The 16,308-nt window shown below is 44.7% G+C and overlaps 1 long non-coding RNA gene across 1 annotated transcript in view; it reads left to right on the top strand.

The window, feature by feature from the left end:
• The window catches only part of LOC127576634 (uncharacterized), a 30,681-nt gene extending 14,693 nt beyond the window's left edge, over window positions 1-15,988 (top strand). The window contains exon 2 of the long non-coding RNA XR_007957258.1: window positions 14,336-15,988. This is a non-coding gene — a long non-coding RNA (uncharacterized LOC127576634). The remainder of the gene's footprint in view (window positions 1-14,335) is intronic.
• The last annotated feature ends 320 nt before the right edge of the window (window positions 15,989-16,308 follow it).

The raw sequence follows: 16,308 nt of genomic DNA, 5'->3' as shown, positions 1-16,308 counted from the left end.
ATTCAACAAACATTCCAATGAGACAGGGAAGTTATGATAGGGTACAAAGGCTGTAATAAATCTAGTCAAGAAGAAGAGAAAAGCTTACAAAAGGTTCAGAGCTAGGTAATGTTAGAGATCTGGAAGATTATAAGGCTAACAGAAAGAAGCTTAAGAAGGGAATTAGGAGAGCTAGAAGGGGCCGTGAGAAGACCTTGCCAGGCAGGATTAAGGAAAACCCCTAGGCATTCTACAAGTATGTGAAGAGCAAGAGGATAAGACGTGAAAGAATAGGACCTATCAAGTGTAGCAGTGGGAAAGTGTGCATGGATCCGGAGGAAATAGCAGAGGTACTTAATGAATATTTTACGTCAGTATTCACTATGGAAAAGGATCTTCGTGATCGTAGTGATGACTTGCAGCAGACTGAAAAGCTTGAGCATGTAGATATTAAGAAAGGGGATGTGCTGGAGCTTTTGGAAAGCATCAAGTTGGATAAGTCGCCGGGACTAGATGAGATGTACCCTAGGCTACTGTGGGAGGCGAGGGAGGAGATTGCGGAGCCTCTGGCGATGATCTTTGCATTATCAATGGGGATGGGAGAGGTTCCGGAGGATTGGAGGGTTGCGGATGTTGTTCCTTTATTCAAGAAAGGGATAAAGATAGCCCAGGAAATTATAGACCAGTGAGTCTTACTTCAGTGGTTGGTAAGTTGATGGAGAAGATCCTGAGAGGCAGGATTTATGAACATTTGGAGAGGTATAATATGATTAGGAATAGTCAGCATGGCTTTGTCAAGGGCAGGTCCTGCCTTACAAGCCTGATTGAATTTTTTGAGGATGTGACGAAACACATCGATGAAGGAAGAGCAGTAGATGTAGTGTATATGGATTTTAGCAAGGCATTTGTTAAGGTACCCCATGCAAGGCTTATTGAGGAAGTAAGGAGGCATGGGATCCAAGGGGACATTGCTTTGTGGATCCAGAACTGGCTTGCTGACAGAAGGCAAAGAGTGGTTGTTGATGGGTCATATTCTGCATGGAGGTTGGTGACCAGTGGTGTGCCTCAGGGATCTGTTCTGGGACCCTTACTCTTCGTGATTTTTATAAATGACCTGAATGAGGAAGTGGAGGGGTGGGTTAGTAAGTTTGCTGATGACACAAAGGTTGGAGGTGTTGTGGATAGTGTATGTTGTAGCTGTCAGAGGTTACAGCGGGACATAGATAGGATGCAAAACTAGGCTGAGGAGTGACAGATGTTCAACCCAGATAAGTGTGAAGTGGTTCATTTTGGTAGGTCAAATATGATGGCAGAATGTAGTATTAATGGTAAAACTCTTGGCAGTGTGGAGGATCAGAGGGATCTTGGGGTCTGAGTCCATAGGATGCTCAAAGCAGCTGCACAGGTTGACTCTGTGGTTAAGAAGGCACACGGTGTATTGTCCTTCATCAATCGTGGAATTGAATTTAGGAGCTGAGAAGTAATGTTGCAGCTATGTAGGACCCTGGTCAGACCCCACTTGGAGTACTGTGCTCAGTTCTGGTCGCCTCACTACAGGAAGGATGTGGAAGCCATAGAAAAGGTGCAGAGGAGATTTACAAGGATGTTGCTTGGACTGGGGAGCATGCCTTATGAAAACAGATTGAGTGAATTCGTCCTTTTCTCCTTGGAATGACGGAGGATGAGAGGTGACCTGATGGAGATGTATAAGATGATGAGAGGCATTGATCGTGTGGATAGTCAGAGGCTTTTTCCCAGGGCTGAAATGGTTGCCACAAGAGGGCACAGGTTTAAGGTGCTGGGGAGTGGGTACAGAGGAGATGTCAGGGGTAAGTTTTTTACTCGGAGAGTGGTGAGTGCGTGGAATGGGCTGCCGGCAACGGTGGTGGAGGTGGATACGATAGGGTCTTTTATGAGACTTTTGGATAGGTACATGGAGCTTAGAAAAATAGAGGGCTATGGGTAAGCCTAGTAATTTCTAAGGTAGGGACATGTTCGGCACAACTTTGTGGGCCGAAAGGCCTGTATTGTGCTGTAGGGTTTCTATGTTTCTAAATGTATTATGAGCAAAAGGGTAACTAGGGAGAGAATGGGCCCCCTTAAGGATCAATGTGGTTGTCTATGTGTGGAGCCACAGGAGGTGGACGAGTAGTTAAATGATTATTCCTCATCTTTATTTACTGTGGAGTTGGTCTTGGAGGCTAGAGAGTTAAGGGAAATAAATAATGATGCATTGGAACCTATCCACATTACAAAAGAGGATGTGCTGGCAGTCTTAAGGCATACTAAGGTAGATAAATCCCCAGAGCCTGGTCAAGTGTATACTAGGACATTGTGGGAAGCTAGGGAAGAAATTGCAGGGGCCCTGGCAGAGAGATTTGCATCATCTTTAGCCACAGAAGACTGGGAATGGCCAATGTTGTGTCTTTATTTAAGAAGGCATACAAGAAGAAGCCAGGGAACTACAGGCCGGTAGGCCTAACATCAGTGGTGGTAAGGTTACTGGAGAGGATTCTGAGGGACAAGTTGGAAAGTCAAGGACTGATTAGGGATGGTCAGCATGGTTTTATGTGTCTCGTGAATTCAAATGAGTTTTATGAGGAGGCAACAAAGCGGGTTGATGAGTGCAGGGCAGCAGACGTTGTCAATATAGTAGGCTGGTCTGGAACATGGGATCCATGGTGAGTGAGCTAGCCAATTGGATACAAAACTGGCTGAGTGGAAGGAGCCAGAAGGTGGTGCTAGAAGATTGTTATTCACATGAGAGGCCTGATATCAGTGGTGTGCTGTGGGGATTGGTGCTGGGTCCACTGTTGTTTGTCATCTATATTAGTGATTTGGATAATATGTTGTTAACATGGTTAGTAAGTTTGCAGATGACACCAAAACTGATGGTGTAGTGCTCAGTGAAGAAGATTATCTAAGATTATAATAGAATACAATGATCTGGGGAAATGGGCCAAGGAATGGCAGATGGAGTTTAATTTGGACAAGTGCAAGGTGTTGCATTTTAGTCAGTTAAACCAGGGCAGGACTTGTGCAGTAAATGGTAAGGCCTTGGAGAGTGTTGTAGAATAGAGAGACCTACGGATACATGTCCAGAGTTCCCTGAAAATGGTGACACAGGTAGATAGGGTCGTAAAGAAGGTGTTTGACATGCTTACCTTCATCAGTCAGGGTACCGAGTACAACAGTTGGGACGTCATGTAACATCTGTACGAGACGTTGGTGTGACCACACTTGGGAGTATTGTGTGCCGTTCTGGTTGCCCTGCTGTAGGAAGGATGTCATTAAGATGGAAACGGTGCAGAAAACATTCACAAGGATGTTACCAGTACTGGAGGGCTCAAGTTATAAGGAGAGATTGGATAGGCTGGGACCTCTTTCCCTGGAGCATATGAGGTTGAAGGGTGACCTTATGGAGGTTTATAAAATGATGAAGGGTGTAAATAAGGTGGCTGGTCACAGTCTTCTTCCCAGGGTCTAAAACTAGAGGACTTGAATTTAAGGCGAGAGGGGAAAGATGTGAAAGGGACCTGGGAGCCAACTTTTTCGCACAGCAGCTGGTGGGAAAGTGGAACATGCTGCCAGAGGAAGTGGTGGAGGCAGGCACAATTGCAACATTTAAAAGAAATTTGGACAGGTTAGAAAAGGCCCAGAGGGATATGGGCCAAACACAGGCCAATGGGACTACCTCAGATAAACATATTGGTTGCCACGGACGAGTTGGGCCGAAGGGCTTGTTTACGTGCTGCATAATTCCACGACTCTGAAGGAAAATAACTTTTAAGAAGTTCTTTTCCTTTAGAGTCATTACTGTTAATTATTAATTTCCATGAGGATTGTCGGGCAAAGAATGGAGACAGGGAAAACCTCCATTCTTTGCCCGACAATCCTCATGGAAATTAATATGGTCTGTGATCCTGTGCTAGTTCTGACCAGGAGCAGGTTCCTCAGTGTGATGCTTGCTCTGCCTGATCCGCACTTACGCGAGAAACACACCAGTGACATCCGATGAAAAGCATACTTAGCTTCATTCAAACTCTTCATTGCAAAGACAACATACAAGCGTACACAGCTTGCACAGTCCACTACCCATCAAGACCCAAGGTGATCGGTTTCGTTCAGACTTGTGGCTTCCCTCTGTCTCTGAATCCCAGACAGTGTTCAGGTTCTTGTGTTGTTCCAGGATTTGATGAGGAGTTAAATCCCATTTCCAAGACCCATCTGCCTCTTGATACTTCTGTTTTCCTCCAATGAGATAGTACCATGTTGCTATTCCAGTTCCGGTCCAACCTATTTCACCCATGTTCATTCCTTTGCAGTGTTACAGTATCGCCTCCATTTTCCACTTCACCATTTGTGAAGCATTCTTGTTATTGGTAGTGAGTCAATCAGATGCAGATGTTTGTTTCTGACAGATTCATCACGTGGACCTTGTGACCAAGTCTCATCACTTGGGTATTTCACTGTCTTAATCTGGGGCTGTACTTATCTCTTATTACCATAGTAATGACAAGCTCTTCTGCCAGCTGTTGAGGCCTTGGATGTCATGGGAGATGTTTCAGAGTTGGCCCATCACTTCTTATCTCACTGCAACCAGATGGCTGCTGTCTTGTTTTTGATTTAGTAGACCTTCGAGATCTTGAGTCCCAGGAAAGTCAGGAACTCCCCACTGAGAATAATGAGACTGAGAGAGTGTTACTTAGCAGCATCTTTCCCTTATCTCACAAAGAACTAGCTTCAGTATGTTGTTATGTCTACTTCACAGTTTAATTGTCACCGATAACTTCTCAATCTGATTCATAATTTGTTGGTCAATCCAACAATGCCCAGAGATTTACTTTCTCAATTAAGTTGTTATTAGTTTCTTTATATTTTCATAGCATTCTCAGAGAAGTTCACGGACCATTAACCATCCTTCTATGCGGAAACCTCCAAACGTACGCATGTTGAACTGAAAACACTGTCTGTTCTTCTGGTCTGGTTTGTTGTTTTAAACCCTTTGACCACCACACACTGGAATCCAGGTATGACTGGGCTCTGTCACTGGACTTTGAGCAATTTAGATATGCTGAGTGAGTGATCAAATACCTGGTGCATGCAGTATGATATGGATAAATGTGAAGTTATCCACATTGGTAGGAAAAACAGCATATCATTTAAACAGTGAGAGATTGGGAAATGTTGATGTACAAAGGGACCTGGGTGTCCTTGTTCACAAGTCAATGAAAGCAAACGTCCAGGTGCAACAAGTGGTTAAGAGGGCAGAAAGGTAGGAAGATATGGCTGGGTGCTGCCTTGTACGGTGATGGAGAATGCAATCAAATCTTTTCCTTTAAGACAAATCGGATCACTTGTTCAAACGCACTTCCTTTGTCCATTATCCTCAGCACTGGAACAGTGCTGTTCAACTCTTGCACTGCCGTGGACTTGTCTCTGATTGTGTCATTTTTTTTGCATTAAGGTCTTGTTTTTGCGCAGTCTTCTCTCTCTCTCTTCGCTGTCTTGTATAATTTATATTCTGTACGTTGTCTGTGCTTGTGATGCTGCTGCAAGCAAGCTTTTCATTGTACCTGTACCTCACCGTACTTGTACACATTACAATAAACTGGACTTGAGTGTACAGTACAGAGGGTGATATAACAGGCTCCCCCCAGTAATCATGAAACACATTAGAGATGCACCTGTTGCTGCTTGTGTGTGTTTCATCTAATGTCCTATCAGAGTATATTGTAATCCCCAGTCGATGTTAGCTGTTGGAATGCTCAGTCAGTGTGAACTTTTTTTTTAGGGCATCAATTCCATTTGTTGTTGTAACATACAATCCATGTGAGTTGTTTTGGAACTGCCCTACCAGTGTTAGTTGATGTTGTAATGGTTCAATAATGTGGGTCGTTGCAATGCCTGATCAATGTCAGTTGTGCTTGTAATGCCCATTGATACGGATGGTGTTGTAATGCCCTATCAAGATGAGTTATTTTTATAATACCCTAACAGTGTTAGTTGTTTTTAATCTTTGCCAGTCATTGTAAGTGTTATCACTGAGAATTATTGCTGTAATATATTGCCAGTGGCATGCTGCTGTTGTAATGCCATCCATGGGCGTTATAATTTTCTGTTGTATTACTGTCCCATCAGTGTGAGGTAGTTGTATTTTTACCCCATGCCAGCGATCTTGCAAAGTCCTGATACTGAGGGGTTGTAATGCCCTACTAATGCAAGTTGTGTTCTAATGACCTATAAATATCTGTTGTTCAGTTAATGCCATAAAAGCCATCAATGCCAGTTGTTCTATTCCACTTCCATTTCAGTTGCAGTGCTCACGCATTGCCAGCTGTTGTTGGATTTCACTGTTACTGTAAATATTGTTGTAATGGGTTGTCATGGTGATGTGTTTCAGACGCCAGTTGTTGTCATGCTTATTTAATGCCAGATGTTGTAATTATCAATGCGCGTTGTTATAATATCCCATCAACGTAAGTTGTGGTTACATCACAACAGTGTGAATTATTGTGGTACCTTTGATTTGAATTGTTGCTGTACCGTCTCTTTGATACATGTGATCAATGTACTTAGCAATGTTAGTCAGTTATTGTTCCCACCATCCTGAGTTGTTGATGTAATTGCCTTGTCAGTGCCAGTTGTTGTAAGGCCCTAACAATGCCAGTTATTGTGTTGTGCTGTCAATGTGAGATGTTATAATGCATTATCAATTATAATCAATACCATTTGTTGATGTCCTGCAGTTCTTGTTAATGCACTTTCAATGCCAAATGCTGTGGCAATGCCCTCTGTATGCCATTTGCTGCTGTAATGATCTATCAATGCAAGTTGTTATTGTAATCGATACGTTCTTGTTGAAATGCTCAATCGATGTGAAATCTTTAATGCCCCTTCCATTCCAGTTGTGTTTGCAATGCCCTATCCATGCAAGTTGTTTCAGAATTGCCCTTTCAATGCCAATTATCCTTATGATGCCCAAACAATGCAAGTTGTTGCTGTAAGGTTATCTTCTTGCCAGTTGTTCTAATGCCCAATCAATGTGAGTTGTGGTTGAAATACTCGTATCAATACACACCTTACTGCAAGGTGCCATCAGTGTGTGTTGTTGAAGTGCCCTATCACTGCCAGTTATTGTTGTACTCTCTTTGATATTTTGTAATTTCCTGTTAATGCCAGTTGTTATAATAGTGCCAATTGTGTTCTGATGCCCTTTCAAAGTCTCTTATTGATGTACTGCCCATCAATGCCAGTTGTTGTCATAATACGCTAACAGTGCCAGTTGTTTTATAATGCTATACAAATAGCGGTTTTTCTTGTGCCAGCTGTTGTTGTAACACCCCCTCAGTTCCAGCGGTTGTTGTAACACCTCGGTACCGCCTGTTGACCTAACACCCCCGCTAACACTAGCTGTTGTTATGGTACACTGTCAATACCAGTTGTGTTCTAATGTCCAGTACATACCTGTCCCATCAATGTCAGTTGCTGTGAAGTTCCATCTGTGACTACCCTTTTAATGTTGAAATGGGCCTTGAGGGCAGTTGTTGTTGCAGTGCCCCCGGTAATGTCAGTTGTTGTAATTGGCTTTGGCACCGTAGTTGTCGAATACCTGTGGTCGTTATAATACCCCATCAATGCAAACGTTGTAATCCCCTCTAAGTGCGAGTCATTCCCGTAATATGCAACAAATGCCATTTGTAATGTCCCATCAATGTGAGTTTTTGTTGTAATGCTGTCAATATGCATTGCCATGTGCTGTCAATCCACTCAATGTAAGGTTGTCGTGGTGTCTTATCGTACTGAGTTATAAAGACATAGCAATGTTTGGTGTTGTAAAGTCCCATCACTGCCAGTTGTTGTTGTAATGTCTATCAATGCAAGCTGTTGTTGCAATGTTTTGTCAATGTGCATCGCTTCTGTTGTGAATTATTCCAAAGATGTGCAGGTCGGTAGGTTAATTGGCCACTAAGTTGTCCCTAGTATCCAGGTGAATGGTAGAATCTGGAGGAGGGTTGAAGCGAATGTTGGGAGAAACAGAACTTGGGATTAATATAGGAATAATGTAAAAATGGGTGGTTGATGGTTGGTGTGTACGATGGGCCGTGATGTGTCCATGACTTTCATGAGAGCCTCTATCAATGCAAGTTGTTGTTGTAATGCTGTAAGACTGCTGACAGAGCCTCAGCTCTGTTAGTTGTTGCTGCCGTGGTCCTATCAATGTCAGTTATTGTAACACCTTCAATAATTTGAGATATTGTTACCACTGGCAGTTGTTGATGTTATATCATTATCAACCTAAGTTGTTGTTAGAAGCATCAGTGCTAAACAGTCAGACTGTGAGTAGGCAGGGATGCCCTCTCAATGTCAGTTGTTGTAGTGCCACATCAATGTGTTGTTGTTATCATGCCCATCAATGCAATGTGACCCCCACCTGTCACTGTTGTCATTCTCCATGGCTGCCAGAAGTTACGCCGATTATGTACCTGTTGTGAAGCTGTGGTTGTTGGAATGGTTTATCGAAGCCAGTTATTGTCACGTCATTGCTGTAATGCCCTCTTGATACAAACATACACACTGTGAGTGGGGTAGACCATTCTACCCTCAGACCTGCTCTGAGGTCACGGCTGATATGATGTAGCTGACCTTTGGTAAGATTTGATCTCTTTACTTCTCAAGTATCTATTATTGTGCCTTAACAATATTCAAAGACCTTGCTTCCAGCACCTTTTGAGGAAGAGAGTTCCAAAGATTCACAGTCCTCTGCGAGAAGAAATTTTGCCCCATTGATCTTAAATGGGCAATCCTTATCTTTAAACAGTGAGCCCTAGTTCTAGATTCTCCACAAGATAATCTTCTCCCTATTCACCCTGTAAAGATCCCTCATTATCCTACATGTTTCAATCAGGTCTCTTCTCATTCTTCTGAACTCCAGCAGATGTTAGTTAAACCTGTTGATCCTTTTCAGGATTAACCCATCCTTTTCAGGTATTAGACTAATCTTCTCTGAATTGCTTTCAATGCATCAACATCATTCCTTAAATAATAGATCAATGAGATATTCCAGAGGCAGTCTCACCAATGCCCTTTACACCTAAAGAATAACCGTTTTACTTTATGTTCAGTTCCCCTCACAATAAAAAATAATATCCCGCTAGCTTTCTTTGGGATCTGTTGTAAAAATCTCTCATCATTGCAATGTTGTGTGCTTAACACTCTAAATGTTGTTCAATGCCAATTGTTGTTGCAGAGTCCTGTCAGTGCGAGTTGTTGTTACTGTTGTCTTTATTGTAATGCCCTGCGGTCCTGTTGTTTTGATATCCTGTCAATGGGAGTTATTGTTGTGATCTCCAGCCTCCAGCTTGCAGCTGCTTGGCGTTTTGCTGGTCTTATGCAGAGGGACATGCTCAGTGTGTACCAAAGGGCGGGTCTTGAAAGATGGCCTTTTAATCGACCACTGTAACCAACCCTTTCAAGTTCCTTCATCCATTGTGTCCATGTGGCTCTCTCCACTAATGACTGGAGTTGTTCTCCCAGCCTTCACTGCCCACAAGGCAGCAAAAAGAGCATTTTGTCAGTGCAGTAGATTGTGCACACAATGGCTGCGTCTCAGGAAGCGTGTCTGGAACAGTGCAAGAGGGAGCAGGCTGTTCTACTATAACTAGTGTGCTCTGTTCTGAATCTCTATCCTGTATTTAAGGCATTGTAAGGTATTAGAAGAGGAGGATTTGCAACTGGGAATCTCAAAGCAAACATGATGCAAGGGCCTGACAGACTGACTTGGTTCATCAGGACCTGAATATTATTGGGTTTGAATTGCGAGAGAGGCAATGTCTACCTGAGCTGTCTCTGAGAAGATTCCAGTGTGACAGATACACAATCCAGGTTTTAAGATGTGTGGAGGAGACTTCAAAGTCCAAATAACTACCTGCCACCCCTGCCCCCGCTGCTTTCCACGGGGACCGCTCTCTCCACGACTCCCTTGTCCACTCGTCCCTCCCCACCAATGGTCCTCCCAGAACTTATCCCTGCAACTGTACAAAGTGCTACACCTCCCTCACCACCATTCAGGGCCCCAGACAATCCTTCCAGGTGAGGCAGCTCTTCACCTGTGAGTCCGAGGGTGTCATTTATTGCATCCGGTGCTCCTGGTGCAGCCTCCTGTACATCGGTGAGACCCAACGCAGTGGGTGAGCACCTTCGCTCCGTCCGCCACAACAGCCAGGACCTCCCGGTGGCCGCCCACTTCAATTCCACACCCCACTCCCACACTGACGTGTCTGTCCACGGCCACCTCTACTGCCACGTTGAGGCCAGGCGCAGGTTGGAGGAGCAACACCTCATATTCCACCTTGGGAGTCTCCAACCGGATGGCATCAACGTTGATTTCTCTAACTTCTGGTAACCCCCTCCCCTCTTCCCCCCCCCCCCTTTTGTCTTCCATCATTCCTGTGGCCCCCTCACCCCTTCTCTTTCCCCTCCCCCACCCTCATGACCTGCCCACTTCCTCCCTCCTGTTCCCCTTCCCCTCATTCCATGGTCCACTGCCCTCTCCTACTGGACTCCTCCTCCTTCAGCCCTTTGCCTCTTCCACCTCTCACCTCTTTTAATTTTTTTAAAAATTTTATCTACAGCATGGTAACAGGCCCTTCCAGCCCAACGAGTCCGCGCCGCCCATTTTAAACCCAAATTAACCTACCCATACGTCTTTGCAATGTGGGAGGAAACCGGAACACCCAGAGGAAACCCACGCAGACACGGGGAGAACGTACAAACTCCTTACAGACAGTGACACAGGAATCGAACCCTGATCGCTGGCGCTGTAATCGTATCGCGCTAACCGCTACGCTACCGTGCCGCTTCTTACATCACTCCCTTTCATCCCCCACCCACCTACCTTTCACTTGGACTCACCTACCACCTGCCAGCCTGTGCTCCTCCCCCTCCCCCGACCACCTTATTTTGGCTTCTGCCCTCTTCCTTTCCAGTCCTGATGAAGGGTCTTGACCCGAAACATCGACTGATTATTTCCCTCTGTAGATGCTGCCTGACCCACTGAGTCCCTCCAGCACTTTGTGTGTGTTGCTTCAGATTCCAGCATCTGCAGAATCTCTTGTGTCTCTGTGTTCTTGAAGAACATTCTACTTAGCAAAATTTTGTAACTCAAAAAGCCAAATGGAAATGCATTTTGGTACAATGTGCTCCAATGGATGGAGGGTGGTGAGCTCTTCATTATCGTGAAAAACAGGTCAGTGAATTGAAGATGTACCCCAAAGTGTGCATAAAGTGTTATAGCATAGAACGGACCCTTCAGCCCACCAAGTGACCCCACTCACCTACATACCAGGGGCAATTTATAGCGTCCAATTAATCTGCCAACCCGCACGTCTTTGGGATGTGGGAGGAAACCGGACGCAGTGAGGAGGTAGCGGCTCTGCCAGCCGAGCCACTGTGCTGAGTGGGTATGGCAAAAATCCATGAAATGAGCATTCGTAAACATTCCAGCGTTCTGACCTTGCATCAGGACTGAGAAACCAAACAAGGTGCAGAGAAAGGGGAGAGTGAGAGACGGGAACGTCCGCCAGGGATGGTCCCTGGAACCACCCAGAGCAGCCTCACGTGACCTGACGGCATCAACGTTGATTTCCCTAACTTCTGGTAACCCCCTCCCCTCTTTTTTTTCCCCTTTTGTCTTCCCTCATTCCTGTGGCCCCTTCACCCCTTCTCTTTCCCCTCCCCCACCCTCATGACCTGCCCACTTCCTCCCCCCTGCTCCCCACTTCCTTCCCCTCATTCCATGGTCCACTGCCCTCTCCTACTGGATTCCTCCTCCTTCAGCCTTTCATTTTTCATTTTTAATTAAATTTCATTAAATTTTTCCCTCTAAACTTTTTATCCATGTACCTGTCCAAATGTCTTTAAAAATGTCATAATTGTACCTGCCTCTACCTCTTCCCTGGCAGCTCATTCCACGTACTCACCAACCTCTGTGTGGAAAACGTTGCCCCTCAGGTCCCTTTTAAATCTTTCCCCTTAACTTGAAACCTATGCCCTCTAGTTTTGGACTCCCTAACCCTGGGGAAAACACTGTGTGCATTCACCTTATCTATGCCCCCTCATGATGTTATAAAACCGTATAGGGACACTCATCTCAGCCTCCTGCACTCCAGGGGAAAAAATGTCCAAGCCTTCCAGCCTCTCCTTATTACAAAAGCCCTCCAGTCCCGGTAAAGTCCTCCTAATTCTTTTTTGAACCCTCTCCAGTTTAATGACATCCTTCCTATAGCAGAGTGACCAGAGCTGTACACAATTGTGGCCTTACCAACGTTTTGTACAGCTGGTTATCGGACAGAAAGCAAAGAGTGGGAATAAATGGACCCTTTCCATGTTGACAGGCTGTGGTTGGTGGGGTACCTCAGGGATCAGTGCTTGGTCCCCAGATAATCACAATGTACATAAGCAATTTGGCTGAGATAACTAAATGTTATTTTTCCACTTTGTTGCACAAAACAGAAAAGCATGGTATTTTTAAATCAGAATCAAGTTTATTATCACTGATATACAACGTGAAATTTGTTGTTTTGCGGCAGCAGTAACAGTGCAAGACATAAAGATGACTATAAATTACAAAATAAATAGCTCAAAAAATAGGAATACCGAGGTGGTGTTCATTGGCCGTTCAGAAATCTGATGGCGGAGGGGAAGAAGCTGTTCCTGAAACGTTGAGTGTGGGTCTTCAGGGCCTGATGAGATATACCCCAGGCTACTGAGAGAGGTGAGAGATGAGATTGCTGGGCCCTTGACCAAGATCCTTGTCTCCTCTCCAGCCGCAGGTGAGGTTCTGGAGGACTGGCGAGTGGCTAATGTTGATCTGTTATTCAAGAAGGGAAATAAGGATTACCCTGGAAACTATAGACCGGTGAGTCTCATGTTAGTGGTAGAGAAGCTATTGAAGAGGATTCTTAGAGATAGGATTTATGAACATTTTGGGAAACCACGGCCTAATTAAGAACAGTCAGCGTGGTTTTGTGCAGGGCAAGTCGTGTCTTACTAACTTGATTGAGTTTTTCGAGCAGGTGACGAAGGTGATTAATGAAGATAGGACTGTGGATATTGTCTACAGGGATTTTAGTAAGGTGTTTGACAAGGTCCCTCATGGGAGGCTCATCCAGAAAATTAAGATGCATAGGATCCAAGATGACTTGGCCATTTGGTTTCAGAATTGGCTTGTCCATAGAAGACAGAGGGTAGTGGTCGATGGGACTTATTCTGGCTGGAGGTCCGTGATTGGGGTGTTCTGCAGGGACCTGTGCTGGGAACTCTGCTGTTTGTGATATATATAAATGACCTGGATGAAAATGTAGATGGTTGGGTTAGTAAGTTCGCGGATGATACAAAGATTGTTTGAATGGTGTTGTGAATAATGTAGAAGATTGCCAAAGGATACGGTGGGATATAGATCAGTTGCAGATATGGGCGGTGAAGTGGCAGATGGAGTTTAATCCGGCCAACTGTAAGGTGTTGCATTTTGGGAGATCAAATGAAAAGGGATAGTATGCAGTTAATGGAAAGACTCTTAACAGTGTTAATGTGCAGAGGAGTAGTCGAGGCATTGAGTTCAAGAGTCAGGAAGTTATGTTGCAGCTTTATAGAACTCTAGTTAGGCCGCATCTGGTGCATTACATTCAATTCTGGTTGTCCCATTATGGGAAGGATGTGGAGGCTTTGGAGAGGGTGCAGAAGAGGTTTACCTGGATGTTACCAGGATTGGAGGGTATGTGCTATAAGGAGAGATTGGACAGAATTGGGTTGTTTTCTCTGGAGTGGCAGAGGCTGAGGGGAGACCTGATAAAAGTTTGTAAGATTATGAGAGGCATAGATAGAGTAAACAGCCGGTATCTTTTTCCCATGGTCAAAATATCTTATACTGGAAGGGCATGCATTTAAAGTGAGAGGGGTAAATTTCAAAGGAGATGTGTGGGACAAGTTTTTTTTTTACACAGGGAGTGGTGGGTGCCTGGAATGCACCACCAGGAATAGTAGTGGAGTCAAATATGATAGAGGTCCTGATGCAGGGTTTCAACCTGAAACATCGACAATTCCTTTCCTTCCACAGATGCTGCTTGACCCCATGATATCTTCCAGCAGGTTGTTTGTTGCCCTAGGTTGCTGCAACTGTGAGGGAGCAGTAGTAATTACTGCACCATCCTCGAGGTTAGACTTCTGTCCTTGTATCTTTAGAATTGGACTACAGCCCCAACCTTCCGACATAGTGTCGCAGCTACCATGGAGACTAAAATTATCTGTTCCAAGTTCCTGACGTGTACTTATTGATAATTTTTGTGATCTTTTACAGGGTATTGGAAGTGGAGGATTTGTGTGTGGAATCTCAAACCCAACATCACACCAGATCTGCAGCACCTCTCGTATCGTCATCCTTTGAACGTGGAAGGAGAGAGGCTTTGTCTGTTTGATTTCTGGGCAAACATTTCAAGTTGCATCGTGACCAGGAGTGAGTGTTCCACAGCACTAACAGCGGAAAGATCGTTAACCCTACATGACCAGAAAAAACACTGCATTATTGACAGCAAGAAGAAACCAAAATTATTTTTGGGGTGTATGTGTGCTTTTGATGATCTGGAAGAAATTACATAAATTTTCTTAAGCTCTGATGATGAAGAAGGCAGATATTTCCCAGATAAGGATAAAGACGAAGCTGTTCACCTGCGCCAGATGTGGGAAAGGATTCACTCAGTCATCTGACCTGGTGATGCACCAGCTGATTCATTGCTGAGAATTTGTTCACCTGCTCAGAGTATGGGAAGGGATTCACTTGGTTATCTAACCTGGTGACACATTAGCAAGTTCACACTGTGGAGTGACCATTCATCTGCTGCTTGTGTGGCAAGAAACCTGGGCCTCTGTACCTCCCTCTGCAACTCGATCCTCAATTTCCTTATCGGCAGGCCTCAATCAGTGAGGATCCTCCTTGCTGATCATCAGCACAGGTGCACCTCAAGGCTGCGTGCTTAGCCCTCTGCTCTACTCTCCATACACACACACGACTGTGTGGCTAAGCACAGCTCCAATGCCATATTACAAATTCGCCACTGTTGTGGGACGGATCACAGGCAGTAATGAGTCAGCTTACCGGAGTGAGGTAGGACACCTGGTTGACTGGTGCCGCAACAACCTCTCATTCAACATCAGTAAAACTAAAGAGTTGATTGTGGACTTCAGGAAGGGGAAGGAGGGCAAACATGCGCCAGTCTACATTGGGGGATCAGCAGTGGAGAGAGTCAGCAGCTTTAAATTCCTGGGCGTTAACATATCAGATGATTTGTCCCGGCCCAGCACAAAGATGCGATCACAAGGAAGATGCACTGGCATCTTTACTTTCTTAGAAGGTTAGGCAGATTCGGCTTGTCACCAAACACTCTGAGAAACTTCTACAGATATATTGATGAAAGTGTCCTGACTGGTTACATCATGGTCTGGTACGGCAATTCGAATGCACAGGAACGTAAGAAGCTGCAGAGAGTAGTGGACTCGGCCCAATACATCACGGGCACATCCTTCCCCACCATCGGGAGTATCTACAGGAGGCGCTGCCTCAAGAAGGCAATGTCCATCATCAAAGATCCCCAGCATCTGGGCCGTGCCATCTTCTCGCAGCTACCATCGGGCTGGAGCCCTGAAGCCCCACACCACCAGGTTCAGGAACAGCTACTTCCCTTCAACCATTTGTTTCTTGAACTAACCAGCAAAACCCTAATCACTATCAAAGTATAACAACACCAGGACCACTTTGCAATAAAATGGACTTTTTTTTTGTTCTAATTGTGGTCTTTCTTGTATAATTTTATGTAATTTATGTTTAATTTATGTTTTTCTTGTAAATGCTGTGTATCTGATGCCATGTGCCTGTGATGCTGCAAGTAAGTTTCTCAATGCACCTGTGCACATGTGTACTTGTGCAGATGATAATAAACTCGACTTTGACTTCTGACTTTGACTCAATTTGTCAGCCTACTTATACGCCAGCAGATTCACTCAAGAGAAGCTGTTCACCTGTTTAAATAAGAACATAAGAAATGAGCAGGAGTCCGCCATCTAGCCTGTCAAGCCTGCTCCGCCATTCAATAAGATCATGGCTGATCTGGCCGTGGACTCAGATCCACCTAGCTGCCTTTTCCCCATAACCCTTAATTCCCCTACTATGCAAAAAATCTAACTGTCTCTTAAATATATTTAATGAGGGAGCCTCCACTGCTTCCATGGGCAGAGAATTCCACAGATTCGCTACTCTATGGGAAAAGCCATTTCTCC

Source organism: Pristis pectinata, chromosome 12 (genome assembly GCF_009764475.1).
Source record: "Pristis pectinata isolate sPriPec2 chromosome 12, sPriPec2.1.pri, whole genome shotgun sequence".
Taxonomy (NCBI): domain Eukaryota; kingdom Metazoa; phylum Chordata; class Chondrichthyes; order Rhinopristiformes; family Pristidae; genus Pristis; species Pristis pectinata.
Note: the sequence above shows the minus strand (reverse complement) of the source record. Positions and strands in the feature narration are given on the sequence as shown.